The 23403-nt window shown below is 45.5% G+C and overlaps 1 long non-coding RNA gene across 2 annotated transcripts; it reads left to right on the top strand.

Moving 5' to 3' along the window:
- Positions 1 to 1417: 1417 nt before the first annotated feature.
- Positions 1418 to 21751, top strand: LOC310693576. Of its 2 annotated transcripts, none has more exons than XR_014519247.1 (3): positions 1418 to 1701; positions 2829 to 2875; positions 19193 to 21751. It is a non-coding gene; the product is annotated as an uncharacterized lncRNA (long non-coding RNA). The 2 variants fall into 2 exon arrangements; XR_014519248.1 differs by lacking the exon at positions 19193 to 21751 and adding an exon at positions 3780 to 5071.
- Positions 21752 to 23403: the final 1652 nt, after the last annotated feature.

Here is a 23403-nt window from a genome sequence, read left to right as displayed (position 1 = left end):
GTTCGAAAGCACATCAAAGTGCAAGTACATAAATAGGTACCGCTCCAGCGGGAAGGTAAACGGCATTTCCGTGGGCTGCTCTGGTTCGCCAGAAGCGGCTTAGTCATGCTGACCACATGACCTGGAAGCTGTACGCCGGCTCCCTCGGCCAATAAAGCAAGATGAGCACCGCAACCCCAGAGTCGGCCACGACTGGACCTAATGGTCAGGGGTCCCTTTACCCTTTACCTTATACATCATTTTTAATACATTCCCTTTCAAAGCCATACATCCAGTAAATCTCAAACCCTCATTCCATAATTTTATCCACTCTTCCAACTCAATATTATGCCCAATGTCTATCGCCCTCTGTGGGTCATTTTCAAGCAGGGCAACCCCTGCCCCACTAAACTATTGATTAAAAAATCTCTCATGCCTAATACGTAGTGAAACTCTTTCTGCCCCATTCATTCCACCATCTGCTGCAGATGCAACTCGCCACCAGTCACTGTGAGGCAGACCCACCCACAGAGTAGCTAGAACAGGCACCCTGAGCACTGTATGGGGGGAGGGGCGAGGAGTGGTACTGTGGGCTGCCCTTTCCTCCTCCCCCCCCTTTTTTTTTTTGCAGAGGACTGTATTTGGATTGCAAAATAAAAAAATTTCTCAGGAGAGAAAAACTATTTTTTTTAAAGTCAAGTTCCTCTTGAGCTGTTGGAATCCTCCCTGAATAATATTCAGCAAAATGGCAAATAATAATAATGATAATCAGTGAATTCATATTTGATTTTCCTGCCCACAGATTGCACTGAGAAGTCAGGAAGCCCCAGTTTGCTCCGATGCTGCGCTTTCTTTTTTTCATCACCACTTTTCAATTTGTTTATTCTGGAGAGGCCTCTGTGGGACCTACCTACTTTGAGTAAGATGTTGGAGGGCTGCATTCTTTATTTCCTTTGGCAAAAACTAAATGATCCTCAAATTCCTGTCTTCACCAGTGTCTCTCCTCTCTCTTGTTTGCTTTTCTTAATCTATCCCATAATAACAGGTTAGTCATTGTGGTTTGCAAATATTCCCTTTCAGGGGGTCATTTGATGGCATACTTGGCAGAAGATTACGGTAATTCTCCCAGTGTGCCAGTTGTTTCCAATAAGTATAATTAAAACAGTCTTTCTGCTGGGTCTCTTTAATCTGGTACAAGGTGCAAGATATAGTCTGGATCCTGTTCCCCCGCTTTCCCCCTTTAAGAGCAAAGGGGTGGGAAAGCTCTGCCTGTCATTTGTCTCAATGCACTGGAAATCATTCCATTTATGGCATGCTGCAAAATCACTCGCACTTTTATATGAAGTCCAGTCAAATTATGTGTCTGTCTTAATTTGCTTGTTGAGGCAGTTTTCTGATGGGGGCGGCACTGGAGAATAAAGGATGCAGAAGAAAGATCTTCAGGATTCTGTTGAAAACTTTTGAATCATGCAGATTATAAAAGTAGCTGATTCTTAACTGGCCGCATTTCAGTGGCTTCCCTCTCCTCCCTTCTGCTTTTGCAGCCAGAGAAAATGGCCAGAGCAGTTGCGCAGAGAACAACAGTGACATCTAGTGAGGGCAAGAGGAGACATGCTTCTTTCCCAGCGGCTTCCTCTGAAATCCTGGGCCCAGCAGGAGAGGTGCCAGGTGGGCAGCATTGCCAGGAACAGTTGCTGGAATCTCCCCCTACAAGGACCTCAGGTAGCAGGGCTAGGGAAGTCCTCTGCTGCCAGTCAGAAAATACTGAGCTCAGGGGCCAACGACCTGACTTGGTGCGGTTCCTGTGTTCACAGCAGTAAAACAGAGAAGCATCTCATGTGCTGGCACACAGGGTCCGCCATCCCAGGAGGTCCATTGAAGCAGCCCCCTTGGGCAGTGTCATTCCACAAGGTGGGGACCCGGCAGCTGCCCCACCAGCCCTCGCCACTGCGGTTGCAGCTTCCGGCGAGATCTCACAAAACTCCTGCAGGATATTGCGAGAATTCTGTGAGTTGTTGCTGGAAGACACCATGCGGCCCCAGTAGAATCACAGAATTGCAGAGTTGGAAGGGACCACAAGGCCCATCTCCAAGGTAGGGCACAAACCCAAGTCTCATGCTGTGCCAACTAAGCTAAGCAAGGCTGGGGGGGGGCACCTTCCATTTTGACAGCCCGCCTCTGCTCAGATCACCTGATTTACAGGTACGTGTTCATAACTGATTCTCCTTTACTTTAAAAAGCCAGTTTTAGCTTTATATACTCCCTGGGGTGGGCAAATTGACCCAATCTGGGGGCCAACTGCCAACCTAGCAGTTCGAAAGCACATCAGAGTACAAGTAGATAAATAGGTACCACTCTGGCGGGAAGATAAACAGCGTTTCCATGCACTGCTCTGGTTCGCCAGAAGTGGCTTAGTCATGCTGGCCACATGACCTGGAAGCTGTACGCCGGCTCCCTCGGCCAATAAAGCGAGATGAGAGCTGCAGCCCCAGAGTCGTCCGCGACTGGACTTAATGGTGAGGGGTCCCTTTACCTTTACTCCCTGAGGTGGGCAAATTGATCCAATCTGAGGACCACAGATTGGGACCACAAAGTGGATTAGGGGTGTGTGTGTGTACAGAGTCCTAGTTTTCACCCATGCTTTGGAGAGGTGCAGGAGTCCATGAAATCCCCATGATAGAGGTTAGTGTAATTGCATGTGGCCTGGGTTGCTGGAATGGAGAAGCATCTCTGTCACTCAGACTGCTTTGCCTACTTTGAAGTTTGGTTCAGATGTAACAGGGAACCATGGTTTTACGACTGTATGTAATAGCTGCAACAAGCCTCACTTTGCCTCTTCTCTTTTGCAGCTCCGATTTGAAACACACCCAACTCAGGGTTGTTTGTTTAAACCATGGTAAGTGAAAACAGATCAGGATCCAACTGTGGTTTGCTTAAAAGTGGGAGCAAAAGCTTCTGATCTCCTTCTCTGGTGCACAAGAGAGGAGTGGCAGTTCATGAGTCTGAGACTCACCACAACTCATTTGCAAAGTGGGAGACTGTAAGCTCATCCTGTATGGCCAATTACATCTCTCACCATTGCCTGCAACATCTGTGCTAAGGGGGTTGAAAATGGTGGCAGTTTTGGATTTTCACTTCATATTTTTATCTTGGGAACCACTCTGAGATCTTTTGATGAAGAGTGGTATATAAATCTAAAAGGAGGGGAGGGTTCACTTAGTTTTCAGGAAATGGACTCATGAGACAGACACACAAAATAGGAACAATTTGAATGTAGTGGTACTTTGAATTAGACTTCCACTGTTCCAGGTACAGCAAAAGGAGATTGCATCCCAAGTGTATTCATTCTCCCCTCCACGGCATCTTCTGCAACATTTCCTATGTCTGGAAGAGGTTCTCACTGTCCTGCTAAGTGGAAAAAAACTCACCGTTCCCCTCCCACCCTTGGAGAGTTTCCTGTTTCATCTGCTACTTCATTGAAATAGGTAGAGCCTAAAATGCCCCCTATCAAAATGTGGGCCATTCTTTCTCTGCTTCAGAGGAAGGAGCTGCCGGCTGTGCTCTTTCTAACACAAATTGTGGGTGCAACAGTATTATTATTTTCAGCTTGGAATCATAGGGTTGCCATTTTTCAAAAAGTAAAAAACAGGACACCCCAAAAGTTATTGACTTTTTCTATTGACTTGCCTAAGATGCAGGACAAAGCGCCGCCTTTTGGAAATCCCGGTAATGTCTGGGAAAATCCAGGCGTATGGCAGCTCTAGCAATCAGGATCTTTAGCTATCTGGTTTTGATTTTAGAAAGTCCTGCATTTCTTGGAGGCCCTGCTCAGCATTCTTCCCCCACAGCCTACGGTGCCCAGATGCGACAACAACTTGCATGTGACCTTGTTCAACGTTCTCCTCCCAATGGCAGCCACTGAGTCTTGAGGGCCTTGGACACCCGACAAGCCTTCAGCTTCTGTTTCAGCTTCCTTCTGCCAGGGCCGTGACTCACATGTTCTGCACCAACTGTACTTGGATGCAGCTGAAGAACTAATCTGTACATGATGTCCATCTTCGTTTCGGATGATCTCACATTTAACTGAGGGCTCCAGACTCCTCTTCTCTCACCATATAGCTTGGGAATAGTTTGCGAAACTTCTCAGATTTGAAAGAAGACGCCCCTCACTTCCACGGGTGGCAAGCGCCCAGTAGAGACTTCCTGCCGTGCCCTGTCCTCAGGTGTCCTTCCAGACAGGCTTGCCAGATCAGAGTTGGACCTAAAACTTCAGTTTTGGACTCTCACTCTCTCCAGGAGAAGGGTGGAAAATACTGGGATGAACAGGCCAGGAAGAAAGTTTATCTTCTCTCCCGGGAGTGTCTTTTTGCAAGTTCTTTAAATTAGGGACATGTGCTGTATGTGAGTACACTGGTGGTACTTGCTTTTTAAACAGCAGAATAACTCCTGGTGCTTCTTAATGGCAGAACTTGCCGCTCTGTTAAAAGCCAGTTTAAGCCATGTAAAAGTTGTTTTCTGAGCAAATTAAGATTTGTGAGAGGCACACACTCTTGGCTGTTTATAAAGTTTCCTAAAATAGCCTGATGTTCCAGCCAAAGCTAATGTAGCTGGATTTTCCATGCATCGGTCTGGAGGGAGAGGAGGATTACAGGGCTGGTCATCCTTGCAGGGGCAGATGCAGCTGCCCTCTTCTGGCACCTTGGAGAGTGGGGGACTCCTGGTTTGACTTGCCATCTTAGGCTGAGTTCGGACATATAAATGACTATTTATTTAGCTTTTCTCCCTCATGCTGAAGCCAGTTACACATTGTTATCTTTCTAATAATCCTGTAAATTTGTTCAGAATGATTTCCCCATGGCTTAGCCAAGGCCACCTAGTGAGATTACAAGAACAGAACAACCTGCAATTTTCAGGAGTTTTAAATTCCATCAAGGTTAGAATGAGGATTTGATTGTGCAGACACAATGCCAGGTTCTATAGGTTGTTTTGCGGGGGTTTTATAGTTTGAAATCTTGACTAGATAACCATAACATTATTTCACTGCTTAACAGTCAGAATTTCAGTATCAAATTAAAAACTAAATTAATCATCACAGTTTATTAAAAGTTTGGTTATTATTTAATTTTAATTTTATTAGATTCATATACAGTGGTACCTCAGGTTACATACGCTTCAGGTTACATACACTTCAGGTTACAGACTCTGCTAACCCAGAAATAGTGCTTCAGGTTAAGAACTTTGCTTCAGGATAAGAACAGAAATCGTGCTCCGGCGGTGTGGCGGCAGCAGGAGGCCCCATTAGCTAAAGTGGTACTTCAGGTTAAGAACAATTTCAGGTTAAGTACGGACCTCCAGAACGAATTAAGTACTTAACCTGAGGTACCACTGTACTGCTCTTCATCATGGTGGTTCACAACATAAAAATACAGGATAGAAGCACAAGTAAATAGTTAAACTAGAAGCAACAAAGCAAAAGCCCTCTCCTCCAAAACACATTTAATAGGTGGTAGAATGTTAGCAGCCAAAGGCCTAGTTGAAGAAGAAGGTGTATTATGGAGGTGCCTAAAGGTGTATTATGGAGGTGCCAGGCAGGCCTCCCTGGGGAGAGCATTCCACAAATGGGGAGCCACAGCAAAAAAGGCCCCTTCTTCTCTTGCCACCCTCTGGACCTCATGTGGAGGTGGCGAACTAAGAGGGGCCTCTTGTGGAACACAAGGAAGGTCCTCAGTGGATGGTCACAGAGTCCCGGTCAACTCTTATGGGGAAAGGCGGTCCTTGAGGTATTGTGGTCCTGAGCCACGCAGAATTGAGCCTGGAAGCTAATTGGCAGCCAGTGCAGGATCAGTGTGATCTGCTCAAACCGTCTTGCTTTTGTGAGCAACCTGGTCACCAAATTCTGCACCAGCTGAAGCTTCCGAACCATCTTCAGAGGCAGCCCTATATATAACATGTTGCAGGAATCCAACCTAGAGGTCACCAGAGCATAGACCAGTGTTTTTCAACCTTTTTTGGGCAAAGGCACACTTGTTTCATGAAAAAAATCACGAGGCACACCACCACTGTGTGCATAGAGGGAGATGTCAGAGCCCCGCTGCTCTCTATGGGGAATCGGATGAGAGCGGACCGCCTGTCCGCTCTCATCCGATCCCATCCGATCTGATCCCCACCCAGAACGGATGGAAAATAGGGTAGACACAGTCCGGCGCCCGCCTAGTGGGCAAAAAATTGACATTTAAAAAAAAAAATCTTTTGAATTTTTCAGTTTTTCCCACGGCACACCAGGCAACATCTCGCGGCACACTAGTGTGCCGCAGAACAGTGGTTGAAAAACACTGGCATAGACAACAGAAGTTAGGCTATCCCTGTCCAGATAGGGGGGCAGCTGGGCAGCGCTGGATTCAGATCTCTGTGTGGCAAGGCAGATAAGATGCTAGAACAGAGACGAGGTGGGTTAAAATCCCAATTCAGCCATTGTTCCTTGGGTGACTGTGGCCAGCCACTAAGCCTAACCACACAGGGCTGTTGCAAGGGTAAAAGTGGAAGGGATGAACCATGCAATACCACCTTCAGATCTTTGGATGACAAGCAGGATAGAAGTGAAATGAAAAAGGCCTTAGTTTGGTCTTATCCACACTTACCTTTCCTCTGGTCTTTCCAGGCACAGTCAGAGTGCCCCCCCTTTTTTTTGCTTGGGAGCTTTCCCCACGCAAAAAATGGAGCAAATGTCAGCCTGCAAAAGAACCGAATTGACATTTGTTCCAACTCAACTCTGAAGAAAATATTTTCACAGAGAAAGCTTCGGGGGGAGAGAAAAACTAAGTCCACACTCAGATACGGAACGCTGAAGTGTGGGCACTGGGCATCTGCCTGGAAGGAGTGGGGCAAAAGGTAAGTGTGGGAAAGCCCTTAAACTCTGACATCCAAATGCAACAGAAACTGAAATTCAAGCCCCGTTTGCTACCTGGGTTTCCTTGCAGAGCAGGAGGCTATCAAGAGCTCTGTCCTCTGAGCTACCTGCTGAGTAGCTGAGGGATCCTCAGTTGATCTAGATGGAATAGTCTAGACATTTTTTTCCCTGTTCAGCAAAGGGAGGGGAATTCCCTGCCCATGCCAGTCCCTTACACACTTCCATTGAGGGCACCCACAGTGGGAAGGGGTACTACTCCCCTTGTGGATGCTGGCTAAACTTATGTCCTTAGGCGCCATCCTCAGGATAAAACCTACCTGTGTAGAATTTGTAGGCACCTCGGCTCTTTTCATATCTTGATGTCAATGCGTATGGAGTGGAACCAGTTCTGGGCACCACAATTCAAGAAGGACACTGACAAACTGGAACGTGTCCAGAGGAGGGCGACCAAAATGGTCAAAGGCCTGGAAACGATGCCTAATGAGGAATGGCCAAGGGAGCTGGGCATGTTTAGCCTGGAGAAGAGGAGGTTAAGGGGTGATATGATAGCCATGTTCAAATATATAAAAGGATGTCACATAGAGGAGGGAGAAAGGTTGTTTTCTGCTGCTCCAGAGAAGCGGACACGGAGCAATGGATCCAAACTACAAGAAAGAAGATTCCACCTAAACATTAGGAAGAACTTCCTGACAGTAAGAGCTGTTTGACAGTGGAATTTGCTGCCCAGGAGTGTGGTGGAGTCTCCTGCTTTGGAGGTCTTTAAGCAGAGGCTTGACAACCATATGTCAGGAGTGCTCTGATGGTGTTTCCTGCTTGGCAGGGGGTTGGACTCGATGGCCCTTGTGGTCTCTTCCAACTCTATGATTCTATGAACCAGTGGTCCTGACGCTTCCCCTCCCCCTCCCCATTCATCTCTTAATGTGATATGGGGCAGGTGTATCATGTACTCCACCAAGGAAGGACATTATGAGAGGCCACTCCTGGGGCCCCACCCACCTAGCAAGGCAATGTGCAAAAGGGGGTCCTCTGGGTGCACTATAGGTTTCTTCCCTGTGCATTCTTCCAACTTGGTGGGTGCAGGGTGTGGTGTGTGTGTTCTTTCCTGACCTCTTATCTGACAAAACAAGGAGAGCATTTGTAAGACTAAACATCAATTGTGGATGCACACCTGTCAACTGGCGTTAAGATCCCTACAAATTCTGTCGGTGGTGGTATGAATCTCAGCCTCTTTTGCTGCTGTGGGTTAAACCACTGAGCCTAGGACTTACCAATCAGGTCAGCGGTTTGAATCCCAGTGATGGGGTGAGCTCGCGTTGCTCTGTCCCTGCTCCTGCTAACCTAGCAGTTCGAAAGCACATCAAAGTGAAAGAAGATAAATAGGTACCGCTCCAGTGGGAAGGTAAACAGCATTTCCATGCGCTGCTCTGGTTCTCCGGAAGCGGCTTAGTCAATCTGGCCACATGACCCGGAATCTGCACACCACCTCCCTCGGCCAATAAAGCGAGATGAGTGCCGCAACCCCAGAGTTGGTCACGACTTGACCTAATGGGCAGGGGTCCCTTTACTGTATTACTCATTTCAGTTAGTGGGAAGATTTGGAGCAAATGGAACATCATGGGACTCTGAATTAATCTGATGAGAGATACAGCCAATAAGTTAGTCAACTGGGCACAGTAGATGGAAACTGGGTAACTACTGTGCCATGGAATTTGGAAATTATCCTCTGGGGACAAAAGATTTCAGCACCTTCAGCTTGAAGAAGCTGGCTGAAAACACAGTTTGCCTCGTTCAAAACAACATGCTTCTCATGACCCAGAGCTGGGACAGAGCTCTCATAGAATCATAGAGTTGGAAGAGACCACAAGGGCCATCGAGTCCAACCCCCTGCCAAGCAGGAAACATTGCAATTCTCCTTCCTCTTCACTAGGTGAAATAGCCGTAAGTGACAGACTTGCAATAACAAATTACCATATCAGAATAACATCAAGGAAGTGCTATTGTCTTGTCTTTCTCTTAAGAATTTGCTTTCAAAAATGTGCCTGTGTTTTTATAGTAAAGAGGCAAATTATCTCCACTGGGAAATGGCTCTAGCAGCAACAGGGATGCAAATTAATAAATACATAGTTCTGTTTTCTGAGGGTTTGTTTCCATGGACTGGTGAACCTGTGCCTGGGTTCTCAGGCTGCCTTATATGAACAAATTACTGAACAAATAATTAATATGTCTAATGAAGACAGTTTAATGGATTTTTATAAGACTCGGCAGAAACCATAATGACAGGTATCAAGTACCTCTCAATGCACCTACTGATCGATTGCTACTTCTCCATCAAAATCAAAACTAGAGTTCAGGGAGAAATGGTCTAATTTAGCCTCAACTCTGACACACTATTTTTCTTCTTGCAGGGGCCTGAATCCCCCAAAGTGCCAGCAAAATGTGGCTCCCCCGCAACTCCTGGCAGCCCTGAAGCCTCTCCTGAGTGGAACGGGCTGTCGGGTGAAGGGCTGAATGGGGAAGGAAGGGGGTATTGCTGTTAGTGTGATCTGGTTTTTACAATAATCCAGAGTGAGCAAGGTAATAACTGTTATTACCTTTGAATTGCAAGTAAAGGAACAGAAATGTGAGAGTTTGGCCTTGACAAATGCAGGGCTGGCCAGCTTGGGGCAGTTTTAAGCTTGTACCAGGAAGTTCAGATGGCACCCCACCCTCCTTTTATTAACTCAGGAGTGTAGAACAATCTTCCTTGCATGAGGCTCAGTGATGCAGCCTTGCAGTGTCTCTTTCATTCAGTAGAAGCTGCGCAGGAGAACGCCCTGCCATTTTAGTGAGCAAGAGGAGGGGCAGAATTTGGATTTTTCTGTCCACTCTGAATTTTATCTGCTGCCTCAATTGTCCATGGCACTTTGGGTCAGCTTAGGGATGGCTTGCAATGTAAGTTATAAGAGGACTGCAGCAGTTCAGATATCATTTACTTTTCCCTCCCCTGAACCTTCTCCTAGTGTACCAAAACCAACCCCATAATTCCAACACAATAATTTAGGTATTCAGAAAACCCCAATGGTTTGTGATTATCTAAGGATCAAAGGAAGTGTGAAAAATGCTACACTGACTGCAATTGATGGGCCTGCAATTGACATTTGTGCCAGTAAAAAAATAATTATCCAGTTGTAGTTTGGGCAGAGCCTTGTATGTTGAGCTCTATTGACACAGAATGTCTTATTAACTATCCAAAATTGCAAAGCAATGTGTTGTTTAAACCAGCCTGAAAGATGCAGTATGAATTCAGATCTTCCACATTTCCCATTCCAGGTGTGTCTTTTGAAATGTACATTTAAAATAAAAAAGAGATAGATGATAGATAGATAGATAGATAGATAGATAGATAGATAGATAGATAGATATAGATGATAGATGATAGATGATAGATGATAGATGATAGATGATAGATGATAGATGATAGATAGATAGATAGATAGATAGATAGATAGATGATAGTGAGGAGATTTCACCCCTCCCATACCCAAGAATCTCCTGACCATCTCCTGATTATCTCTGCTGACTCTCCACAGAGAAGAGGAGGCGTGTCCTGCCTATTTACTTCTTCTGCCCAGCAACATATCTGTGTGTGTGAGAGAGAGTCAGTCAGTCAGTGTATCGGAGAGAGTGAGAGTGTTAGAGATCCTAGAGATTAGATTGCTGCTAAGAGCAGCTGCAGACTCTCAGTATAGCATTGATTTATGCTCAGAATAATTAGCTCTGTATATAGTTTTGTACCATAGTTGTAGTTATAGAATAAAAGGAAGGTATTTTACAGAGCTGCTCTCCGAGTGGTTTATACTCTGCAAGACTCTGCAAAACTCTGCTGCGCAACGACTGAAGTATTGAGACAGTGAATCCGGTGCTCTCAGCTCTAAGCTGTGAGTCCACAGCACTGTGACCGTTTCCTGCGGGAAGGAGGTCTCTGGCGGTGCTACCCAGCTCGCCCAGCCCAGTCGGGGTTGAGGTACATGAGTCCAGTTGGCGCACTGGCTCTAGGGCGATGCTGACATCGGTTATGGGCCCAGTCGTTGTTCCAGTCGTCTGACCTGACGTTGTTCCAGTCATCCCAGGCGTCCCAGTCATCCCAGTCGCCAGAGGTTTCTGTTGCTGATTGCCGGACGGTGGAACGGACGCTGCATGCTGGACTGATTTGCGGTGCCCAGAAGCAGAGCTGTTTGGAGCAGAGTGTTCAAGCTGCCGCTGTTGCTGCTGCTTGATTTACGGAGGTATGTTGCTGACTGCCAAAGGAAGAAGATAGCATCCCTGTTTGCCTGTTAATTGCGCTCTGAGTGGGAGAGAGAGTGGCTGAAGGAGTCAAGGCTTTATCTGTGTTGCACGAGGGAAGTGTCTTGCTCTAAGTAATAGCAGACATGGCCTGTGCACGTTCTGGCCAGATGGCTCTGTCCTTTCCCCTCCTTACGCCTGAAAACTATGGAGTTTGGCAAGTAAAGATGAAAGCGCTTTTACAGAGGGAAAAGCTATTTCACACGATAGAAGATGACCCTCCAGATAAGGATGATGATGATTGGGCTGAATGGCATGCTGCAGATATGAAAGCCCGAGGGACAATTGTTTTGAGTGTTTCAGACCACTTGCTGGTGAATTTAGAGGGTCAAGAGACTGCACAAGCTGTTTGGCATAAGTTGAGAGATATGCATCTGAGGCAGAATGCTGGTTCCAGTGTGATTTTCTTTAAGAAGCTGTGCAGGCTGCAGTTGGAGAAAGGTGGTGATTTGCCTAGCCATCTGTCTCAATTAAAGCGTCTCAGACAGGACCTTGTTCAGCGAGACCTGGCTATTTCAGAGGCTGTGTTTGCAATGCTAATGATCAATAGCCTAGATGAGTCTTATGATGGAGTGGCTGCCCAGATTTCCACGATGCCTTCTGACCGGCTAACAGAAGATTATGTGTCTAGTGTGCTTCTGAATGAGTGGGATCGCAGACAGGCTGTTAGAGAAAGCCGGGAAAACTGTGCTGTTAAAAATGTGCTTGAAAATGTGCCTGAGTCTTCAGCAGGGGAAAGTGAAAGTGAAACTGCTGCTGTTAAAGCTTTGAAATTGAAGTGGTGCTTTTCGTGTGGAGCACAAGGCCATTTGAGTTTCCAGTGTAAGAAGTCTTCAAAGAAGAAGGGAAACTTCAGAAGCAGAGGGGGAGGAGGAAGAAATCCCCAAGCACCTGCTACTTCAAAGGCCTTGATCTCTCGCTGTTCCAGTCAACGTGGGCGGAGTTTCTTCGTGGTCGACTCTGGCTGTTCAAACCACGTGGCCAAAGATAAGAATCTCTTTGTTCAGCTTGAGAAGCAAGAGAAAGAAATTCATCAAGCAGATGGGACAGTTCTCACGAGTGTGGCTCAGGGAACTGTGTTCTTAAAGAGCCTGAATGCAACTATTAAGAATGTCCTGTATGCACCTGATATTCAGGACAATTTGTTGAGTGTTTCCCAGCTTTATCGTCAAGGGTTTAAGGTGGTGTTTGCTAAATCTCGCTGTGAAATTCTTAGAGATGGCAAGCTCATTCTGTATGCAAAATGTGTAAATGGATTGTACCAATTGCCTTTTGTTTCAGGTACAGGCACTGCAGAAGCAACTGAGAAAGAGTGTTGCAATTTGTCTGTAGATAAGAATGAGAAGTTGCATGACCAATGTATTCATTATTATCACCGTATTTATGCTCATCTGAATTTCCAGGCTGTGGCAAAAATGCCTGATATGGTTCAGGGTATGAGGTTGAAAGAATGTCCCTACCACATGAAATGTGTTTCGTGTGCTGAGAATAAGGCAAGGCAAGCTCCCAAAGGTACAGAGTCTGGGAGAGAGGCCAAGAAACCATATGAAGTCATTCATGCAGACTTAGTGGGGCCTCTAGCGCTCTCTAGAGGCAATTCAAGGTTTTTTATGGTTCTGATTGACTCCTATTCAAAATATGTTTGGATCTATGTGCTGCAGAAAAAGTCTGAAGCCTTTATCAAGTTTCGCCAGTTTTGTAAATGGCTCAGAAATGTACATAATGAGAATGTACGTTTTCTTTTCACAGACAGGGGTGGAGAGTTTTGTTCAGAAGAGTTTGAGAGTTTTCTTTCTGAACAGGGCATTGAGCATAGGACCGCCACGCCCAGATCACCCTGGCAGAATGGTTTATGTGAGAGAGTAAACCAGACCCTGCAGCAAGGAATCAGAACACTGTTACATGATTCGGGGCTACCCAATCCCTATTGGGCCGAAGCTCTTTCGTTTTTCTGTCATGTGTATAACAGGAGGTACCAGTCTAGTATAAATTGCACCCCATATGAGATGCTTCACGGAAGAAAGCCATGTGTAAAGCATTTTAAAATCTTTGGTTCGGAGGTTTGGGTGCACACCTCGCAAGGTGACAAACTGAGCAAGCGTGGAGAACGTGGCATTTTCCTAGGTTATGAGAAAGGGTCTTATCGTGTTCTGATCACAGACACGAAAACCATAAGGCTGACCAGGAGTATTGATGACAATCCACAATGGGACAAAGTTGGTGTTTTTCAGTATCATCCCATTTGTGATGATGGTGCCAAAGGGGCAAAGAAAGTTAAGAGGGAGGCAAGTGTTGTTGGTGATAATCCTGATGCCAATGTAGTTCCAGATGGTGGCACAGATTATCAGAGCCCAAAAGCCTCAGGTGAGTCTGACGCTGACTCAGACTTAGCAGCTTCATATACTTTAGCTCCCCATTCTCCTAAAGAGGAAGAAGCACCAGAACAAGAGAATCAGAGAGTTTTGCGGATGTTTTGCGCAGATCCGAGAGAACAACCAAGGGTGTACCACCGAAAAGGTTTTCTGAAGAGTTTGCAAAGACTGCGGTCACGAGCAACTCTGGTGGGGTTTTCAAACCTAGCATGAAGTGTGCTGAGAGCAGTAGCACAAAACACTTTATTTATTTCCTTACCTGATATTTGAAGGAAAGCGTGTATTTCAGTTCTGAAAATGGTTTGTTCAAATCTGCCTAATTAGAAATGTCAGTTTACATCTGAGAGAAAGAGAAATGTGTATGAAGATTTTTTCCAGAAGCTGCTTATTCAATGGTATTGTAAAAGTGTGTTATATGCTGGGAAGAGAGATACCTGCAAATGTGTTAACCAAGGTTGTAAGCAGAGAACAACTTTTGGAGTGTGTGTGTAAATTGCAGTTATGTAAAAGATTCTTGAAATGGTCGGATGAAATGGGGGAGGATGAGGAGATTTCACCCCTCCCATACCCAAGAATCTCCTGACCATCTCCTGATGATCTCTGCTGACTCTCCACAGAGAAGAGGAGGCGTGTCCTGCCTATTTACTTCTTCTGCCCAGCAACATATCTGTGTGTGTGAGAGAGAGTCAGTCAGTCAGTGTATCGGAGAGAGTGAGAGTGTTAGAGATCCTAGAGATTAGATTGCTGCTAAGAGCAGCTGCAGACTCTCAGTATAGCATTGATTTATGCTCAGAATAATTAGCTCTGTATATAGTTTTGTACCATAGTTGTAGTTATAGAATAAAAGGAAGGTATTTTACAGAGCTGCTCTCCGAGTGGTTTATACTCTGCAAGACTCTGCAAAACTCTGCTGCGCAACGACTGAAGTATTGAGACAGTGAATCCGGTGCTCTCAGCTCTAAGCTGTGAGTCCACAGCACTGTGACCGTTTCCTGCGGGAAGGAGGTCTCTGGCGGTGCTACCCAGCTCGCCCAGCCCAGTCGGGGTTGAGGTACATGAGTCCAGTTGGCGCACTGGCTCTAGGGCGATGCTGACAGATAGATGATAGATAGATAGATAGATAGATGATAGATAGATAGATAGATGATAGATAGATAGATAGATAGATAGATAGATAGATAGATAGATAGATGATATAGATAGTTTGATAGATGTGCACTTTTTGCACTCCCTAAATGGCAGGTCTGGGTCACTGAATGTGAAAGGAAATTAGGTTTAGTTTATAGAATTCCAGCACTCACGCTTTAAGTTTTGACATGAGATTTTGAGTTTCAAAATAGAGGCATTTTCAAATGAAACTTTAGGCAAGATTTCCCTTCAGTGTTGGTTTAGATTATGCAACATCCTTAGGACCTCTTTGGCAGAGCTCTTTGGGCCACAACTGCCTCTGCTTGTCACACAAGCAAAACTGTGAGTGACCCCTTGCTTCCTCCCGCCATACTCTGCCAGAGACACGCATTTCTCATCACAAGAGGTGTACATGCCTTCCTACTTTGCACAATGCCCAGTGGAATGAGGAAGAGAAAGCAATAGTCATTAATGCTTTTTCTCTGTTTCCTAATCTCATGCGAAGGCAACTGGAATTACCCCTTTACCTTCTTTTATACTGGCACCCCAGGGCCAAATGATATGGGGTTGCAGGTGGTATTAAGACCATGTTCATGGTAGACTATCTTACTTGACTACAAGTGATCACCAAAGAAGAAATTTCCATGCTGAGCAATTTAGCCGAGGGTGGCAAACCTCCCCCCCCCCCTAAAGGCTGTATTTGTGCTTGACCTGCCCTCTGGGAACCACATGTCACTGGTGTGCTGTGTCTATTTTAAAAAAAATATTTTATTATCGCTGGCACTGCGAAAACTGGTGGGGTTGTCAGGGGTGGGGAATGGCAGATCAGGCTCCCAAGCTGTGAGTTGGTCACCCCAGTTTACACATTCTGCCCTGCAGAAACTAACAAACACAAAATTTGAACATGCGATCAGGAGAAGAGCCCAGCTAGATTAGGCCAAAGGCTCACCTAGTCATAGAATTGGAGGGTTGAACGTGACCCAAAGGGTCATTGAGTCCCACCTCTTGCAAAGCATTGTTCTCCTAGTGGTCCACCAGATACCTGTGGGAATCATAGAATCCTAGAATCATAGAGTTGGAAGAGACCACAAGGGCCATCAAGTCCAACCCCCTGCCAAGCAGGAAACACCATCAGAGCACTCCTGACATATGGTTGTCAAGCCTCTGCTTAAAGACCTCCAAAGTAGGAGACTCCACCACACTCCTGGGCAGCAAATTCCACTGTCAAACAGCTCTTACTGTCAGGAAGTTCTTCCTAATGTTTAGGTGGAATCTTCTTTCTTGTAGTTTGGATCCATTGCTCCGTGTCCGCTTCTCTGGAGCAGCAGAAAACAACCTTTCTCCCTCCTCTATGTGACATCCTTTTATATATTTGAACATGGCTATCATATCACCCCTTAACCTCCTCTTCTCCAGGCTAAACATGCCCAGCTCCCTTAGCCGTTCCTCATAAGGCATCGTTTCCAGGCCTTTGACCATTTTGGTTGCCCTCTTCTGGACACGTTCCAGTTTGTCAGTGTCCTTCTTGAATTGTGGTGCCCAGAACTGGACACAGTACTCCAGGTGAGGTCTGACCAGAGCAGAATACAGTGGCACTATTACTTCTTCACACAACTGGCACTCCCATGGAAACATGCAGCCCTCCAATCCAAGATGGCAGCGGACAGTCTCCAATGGGATGTCCTCAATGAAGCTGAGTTCCCCCAAGTCAGACCAGGACTTGCTGGAGGGAACCTGGGAGAACCTGCATCTCTGTGCTGGAGACTCTTCATCTTGTTTTCTTTCATTCCCAAGAAAGGCAAGCACTTTTCTTCCGCAAGATGACTCAGTCTTCCCAGATGGAAAGAGTATACTCATCATGGCTTTGGCAGCAAATCCCACACGCATTTTCCCACCAGCCTCTCCTCAGATGAATCAAACACAACTGTTTGTTTAACCACTTCAAGCAAACTGGGTTTCATCCAGTGGCTTCCAGGGTCATGAGGAGGAGTCGGAGAAGGAGTCTGGCTGGCATGTGTGTTCGAGAGGAAGCAGAACATGGCAAAGGCTACCAAGTGTAAACAACCAGGATCCTTTCAGGCCAGGACACATTGTTCTCTGCTAACAGTGAGCTCTGGGAGCTTTGCTAGTTTGCTTTTGGAGTAAAGAGCCCAATCATTACCCTTTTAGCACAAGCTCCTCTGGCAACTTGTGTAAGTCTCACAAGCCCTTCCTGGTTTGGCCAAAGCACACATTTTTATCAGTGAAATGTGATGTCCTCTGTCAGTGAGATATAAGCAAGGTTAATTATGTCTCTTGCATAGATGCTTGAGTGTGTGATAGGAATTTTGAGGTCTTAGATATATGTTAAATGTTCATAAGTGTACCAACCAAGCACATACATAGATCAGCACAGGAAGACCAATCTGGAACCATTTTGATTCCCAAACTGTCCAAACTGACCAAATGTTTTCTCTGCAAGGTCAAAGTGGAAAAGCCTCCCCATTGTCTTTTCCTTCACAAATTCTGTCTTAAGCGTATGTCTGTGTTTGAATAGGGTGTGAGCCTGTGACCTGGCCCAGGAACTAAGTACCGGTATTTATCACTACAAAAGAATGGCCAGGCTCCCCAGGCAATCCAATCAAGTAACCTGCCAGACAGGAGCTAAACAACAGGAGAAAAACAATATTCAAATTTCTGTTTTAGACCGCCTTTTTTGTGATGTAGGTATGATGTATCTGGGGGGTGGTCTTAGGTTACACCCCTTCTGTGATGTATGTATGACGTTTCTGGGGGTGGTCTTGATCTACAGGGTGGCAATTTCAAAATGTCTATATAAGGCCTTGCACACCATTGTTCTGGGTTCCTCCTCCTTTCCTGCGTGTGAGGGGAGCACCCTGTGGCAACAGATCAATAAAGATCAAGCTTACTAGCTGCTTTGCTTCTCAATATTCTCTGGTTGGCCTCTGTTATTCTCTCCTACCAATAGGGAACCTACGTAAGGACTCTATATGGGCTCTTGGATACCCCATAAGGGAAAAGGGCAATTTTTGTTTACTACAAGCGGAATCTGGAATTACAGCCTTTGTTACAAAAAGGTGCATTTGTAGTCCTCCTGGATGTCATGCATTTGAAAACAGGCAATGGATGACAAATCGCTGCTGCAGCAGGCAATGGAGCAGGCGGGAAAGGCAGGCAGCCTCCGCAAGGGGCTGTGCCAAGGGAGGCATTCATGAGCAGAGTGCATGACGAGCTTCTCTGTCTTTACGGCCAAGCACAGCGCCACTGCCCGGCCACCATTTCTGCCCGTCCAAGGGGATGGGGCAAAGGAATGCAATTCTTTTAAAAAGAAAAAGTTTGAATGTTGCGTTCAGAAAAGGCTTTGAACATTTTTGTGAAGGGGTCTAACTGCTCCTTTGTAAAAGCACTTTTACTTTGTAAAGAAGTGGTATTCCATACATGGTTTCATTTTCAATGGCCGCCGAAACAAATTCAATGTGTATATGTGGTTCTTTCTTTCTTGAGTGATGGTTAACTTGGAGCCAAATGTAATGGTAAAAATAAATGGGTTTCCTATCTTGGCTTGTGAGGGGGGTGGGATGCTAATGGATGCCTCACTTCAGCAGAAGCAGGTAACTAGGGATGCTTCTCACCTGGCTCCCACTGATGGTTTTGTTTTGTTTAAGCAGGTGAAGATCTTATTTTTATTTTCTCAGGTCTTTTTACTCGCAGTTTTATCTGTGCTTGTTTTACTCTGCTTTTATCTGTTCCATCGTTGCTTTAACTGTTTTATGTATCTATGTACTTAGTATTTTATTGTTTCATTAAAAAAAATCCCAGAATATTTGTTAATGTATATACATTTACTTAAATCAAACAAAACAAAAATATCACCCAGGGGCACTAAGGGACGCTCAACTACAACACTCACCAGGGACCTGTCAAAGATTCCCCACACCTTTTTTAAGGGAAAGTGAAAAAAATAGCCTTCCTTTGAAGTTTTTGTTTTTTTAAAATAGCTAGATGTGCATTGATTAAGTATACCATATCCTTCATAATGGGACGTGGGTGGCGCTGTGGGTAAAACCTCAGCACCTAGGACTCGCCGATCGCATGGTCGAATCCCCGCGGCGGGGTGAGCTCCCGTCTTTCAGTCCCAGCTCCTGCCCACCTAGCAGTTCGAAAGCACCCCTAAGTGCAAGTAGATAAATAGGTACCGCTTTACAGCGGGAAGGTAAACGGCGTTTCCGTGTGCTGCGCTGGTGCTGGCTCACCAGAGCAGCTTCGTCACACTGGCCACGTGACCTGGAAGTGTCTCCGGACAGCGCCGGCTCCCGGCCTCTTGAGCGAGATGGGCGCGCAACCCTAGAGTTGGACACGACTGGCCCGTACGGGCAGGGATACCTTTACCTTTACCCTTCATTAGGCCAATGGTAAGCCACGAAGTAGGACATTTATCTTTGTTGTATGAATAAGAATACATCAGCATTGTATTTTTCCTCAGGAAAACCTGAAGACTTCTTGGGTCCTTAACTTCAGTGATCTGCAATTCCAGGAATTTGATCAGAAGCTCAAGGCGTTTTCCTGTAAACACTCCCATCGTGCCCTGACAGGGGGAGGCAAAAAAAGAGGTAAAGGTAAAGGACCCCTGACAGTTAAGTCCAGTCGCAGACGACTGTGGGGTTGGGGCGCTCATCTCACTCTATAGGCCGAGGGAGCTGGCGTTTGTCCGCAGAGTTTTTCGGGTCAAAGCCATATAAATATTCTCCTGACCTGCCTGGACACACAATCCGTTTTTCACCACTTTCCATCAAGTCAGCAATGTAAGAAGTTCTGCTGTATCTGAGCTCCAGTGCTAAGGCACCATTTTAAAATACACTTAAGCATGTAACTGAATTACCATTTTAAGCCTGCCTGAACAAAGCTGCTATATCTGCTACTCTTCAACGCAAGTATTCTGAGTAAACATTTTTGGGGTTTTTTTACTTTGTGTGTGATTATTGTTTTAAAGGGGAGAAAAGGGGGAAATAGCAGGAGAATCCAGTCTGCCTTAAAGCACCCTGCATTATTTAAACTAGAAGCCTAAAACTAGCCTATCTAAGCTTCCTCTTAATCTGCAAAGGGATTCACTCACAAACGCGAAGGAAGGATATTTAATAAATATATCCTCTCCTAGAATCTATTCACATCCCTAACACCATTAACTTTGCAAAAACTGAATTTGGTGTGCCAGACAGATAGCCATGATTTATTTTGTTTTGTAAAACAAAACTAGAGCCACATTGTCATCCAAACCACAATCTGAACTGTTCTCTCTCAGCAGCAAAAACGCCTAGCAGTTAATTGGTGATTACGATAATTTAAAAAATGCTTTTCATCCCAGCAGACCTTCACTCGCTTTAGAGCGGTGCTCGCTTTCAGCTATCCTGCTGCACATTCAAGTCTTTAGAGGAAGTGGTAAAGGGGAAGAACAATAAATCTCCAAGCAAATAACAGATCCAACGGGATTCGTGTGGAAATTTATTTCCAAGTAATACCAAGGGAAATTGAAATGGGAGAGTGCCCAGGATCATCTGCCAAGATTCAAATATTCTTTAGGAATCAAGTATCAGATGCATTACTTGTAAGCACCAGTTCTACAACATGGGAAAAACCAGTGGTAGTCAATAAAAATGGACCTGTGTGGCCATTGAACAAGCGACCTTCTGCTGCCATTTATACAAAGTCTTTTAAAGAAAACCCTCACAGAGCTTTAGAGAAGCAGCTGCACAAAAGCTGTTTTCGTCCTCATAAACTCTTCAAACATCTGGACCCCACATTCTTGGAGCAAACTGTTCCCCAATGAACGCCTCTGCTTTGCTGCTCACATTTAGCTCTGCATACACTCCCTTCTTAAGGTCGTGTCCTGGGCACAAAGCAAATTTTAGACATGCATGTGTGTGAATTTTCGCAACCAGTTTTTCATTGTGCTTTCAGTTATCATCCACCAGCCAAATGACCACTTCTAGCAAACAAATTGCCCCCCCACCTCTTGGACTATGCGCAAGGGGCAGCATATTTTATAAGATCTATGGGAATATCAAACAATATCAATACAGCATATCTGTAAATATATTTCTGAGCAGATGCTCCTATGAATTCATATGAGAATGATCCATCAAGAATACTGTTGCAGGAACCTTTAAGGGCCTTTTTATGAGAACAAAAAGAAAGCAGTATTTTCTTCCCACAATCTCTTCAGACACCTGCCTCTTCCCTTAGCTGGGGAAATCTGCCTTTCCAAGCTGTGAGAGCGATGCATTGCTGAATTGTTAACCAACAATTCTCAGCTATTAGGCTGTTTGAACAGAATGGACTGCAGCTTTGGCCTCCCCAGGAGAAATCTCCAGTGCCATCAGTCAAAGGCCAAGGTGTCACGGAGGGAGGAAGCCAAAGTTATGTTGGACTACTATTTCAGATGGAAGGCTCACCCGTATACAGAAACAAAAAATTGGCATGTCAAGGTTTGGCTAGAATTCTCAGTCTTCTTTTCTATGTGGGGAAAAGAAGGCCTTCAATCATGGAAGCCCCCGTCTGAAGCACTACAGCCCAGGCACAGGCTCATCTCCACAATGGACAGGAAAAGGCCTAAGCAGGGGTGGAAAACCCAGTAGCCCCCCAGAGGCCCTGGACTCCCACAGACAGTAGTTTCCCCATCCACTGCTGGCTGCGTTCCTGATAAGCTCCCTCCATATAGGATCTGTCAAGCAAGCTGATGCACAGAACTGAAAGGTGTTATCTAACACTGTTAGAACTCACAGGCAGCTTTATACCCGAGGTAAATATTGCATGGTATTACTTATATAATAAATTGAATCCAGGTGTCCTGAAGTTTGAACATACCTGAGCTGAGTTACAGCCTTTGTGTTGGATGCTGTGACACACAGCTGTGCATCTTGGCAAGCAACAATCCAGGAAATGTGCAGGTGGCATTATCAAAGTAGGAACTTAGCATGGTGTGCCTGTGTAACCAGGTGGGAGCCCAACCTTTTGTAACATCCCACCAAGTGTGAAGGGATGTGGGTGGCGCACAGAGCCTAGGACTAGACGATCAGAAGGTCGGCGGTTCGAATCCCCACAACGGGGTGAGCTCCGGTTGCTCGGTCCCTGCTCCTGCCAACCTAGTAGTTCGAAAGCACGTCAAGTGCAAGTAGATAAATAGGTACCGCTCCGGTGGGAAGGTAAACGGCGTTTCCGTGCACTGCTCTGGTTCTCCAGAAGCGGCTTAGTCATGCTGCCCACATGACTGTACGCTGTACGCTGGCTCCCTCAGCCAATAAAGCGAGATGAGCGCCACAACCCCAGAGTTGGCCACGACTGGACCTAATGGTCGGGGGTCCCTTTACCTTTACCAAGTGTGAAACTTTTTTTTACTGCACATGTATCTGATCAGAGAACCATGGGAGAGGGCACTGGCAAAATCATGCTTGCCACTGACCGGGACATTATAATTTTATACCCACTACGGTACTTTGTAAGTGGCTGTATGTGTGGCTTTTATGCCATACTTAAAGCATTTTAGAGTCTGAAACCCAATCTGAGAGAAAGATGGCAAAACAGTTTTGAATGAATCCAAGATGAATATATATCCAGACTGAAAGCTAAATGATTTTAAAAGCACTGTACTCAAGGGCAGCTTTCAACGAACAGGCTGTGCTCCCCTTGGGCACTCATGTACTCCTTCCACATGTATGCTTTATGCACCTTCATTTGCACATGAACGCTTTCAGGTTTGTGCCTCCTAAATCTCTCAGTGTTCACCATCCATACTAGTGGCCAGTACTTCATGGCATCTTGAAACCCAATTCTGTCTTCTGTAGTATTGCTACCCCTGCCAGTTTGGTATCTTCTGCAAATTTGATGAGCATCCCCTCAATTCCTTTGTCCAAGGCGTTTATAAAGATGTTGAACAACAGGTCCAGGACTGAACCCTGCAGAACCCCGCTTGTCACTTTTTCCAGGGTGACAAGGAACCATTAGTGAGCCAACTTTGGGTTTGGTCATTCAACCAGCTACAAATCCACCTAACAGTTACCTCATCCAGCCCACATTTCAGCTGCTTCTCTGCAAAAAGATCACGGAGGACTTTGTTAAAAGCCTTACTGAAGTCAAGATACACTACGTCCATAGCATTCCCCCAATTTACCAAGCTTGCAACTCTATCAAAAAAAGAAATTAGATTTGACTGGCATGACTTGTTTTTGAGAAACACATGCTTTACAGAGGTAAATTGATCCCTCCCAGAATTGAGGGAGGACAAGTAGCAGGGGAGTGGTGGATCACATGCTTTGCAAATGGAGGAACCCAGATTTAATATATGGCCCTGAAGAGCTGCTGCCATCCAATGCTGGGCTGGTGATAGACTAACCTAGTGTAAGGCTGTATCTATAGTGGTAACGTCCAGATCAGACTACTGCAGTGCATGCCACATGGGGTCCCTTTTGCTGACTTTAATTGATCCCAAATTCTGCTGTTAGAATGTTGACTGGGCTTTGCTAAAGGAAACCTCTCACTAGCTCTTGAGCCTCTTCACAGTCTGCCAATCCATTTTGAAGCAAAATTCTAAATGCTGGTGCTTATTAAAATCCTTTACAGCTTTAGGACACCAGAACAAGGTATCCTGCCTGCTTATTAAGGTTGAGATCTTTCTCTAGGTGTTTTTCTGGCCTGCAGAGG

This window comes from Podarcis liolepis (assembly GCF_965112155.1).
Source record: "Podarcis liolepis genome assembly, chromosome: 1".
NCBI lineage: Eukaryota > Metazoa > Chordata > Lepidosauria > Squamata > Lacertidae > Podarcis > Podarcis liolepis.
The sequence above is the reverse complement of the archived record's forward strand: the minus strand, read 5'-3'. Positions and strand labels throughout refer to the sequence as shown.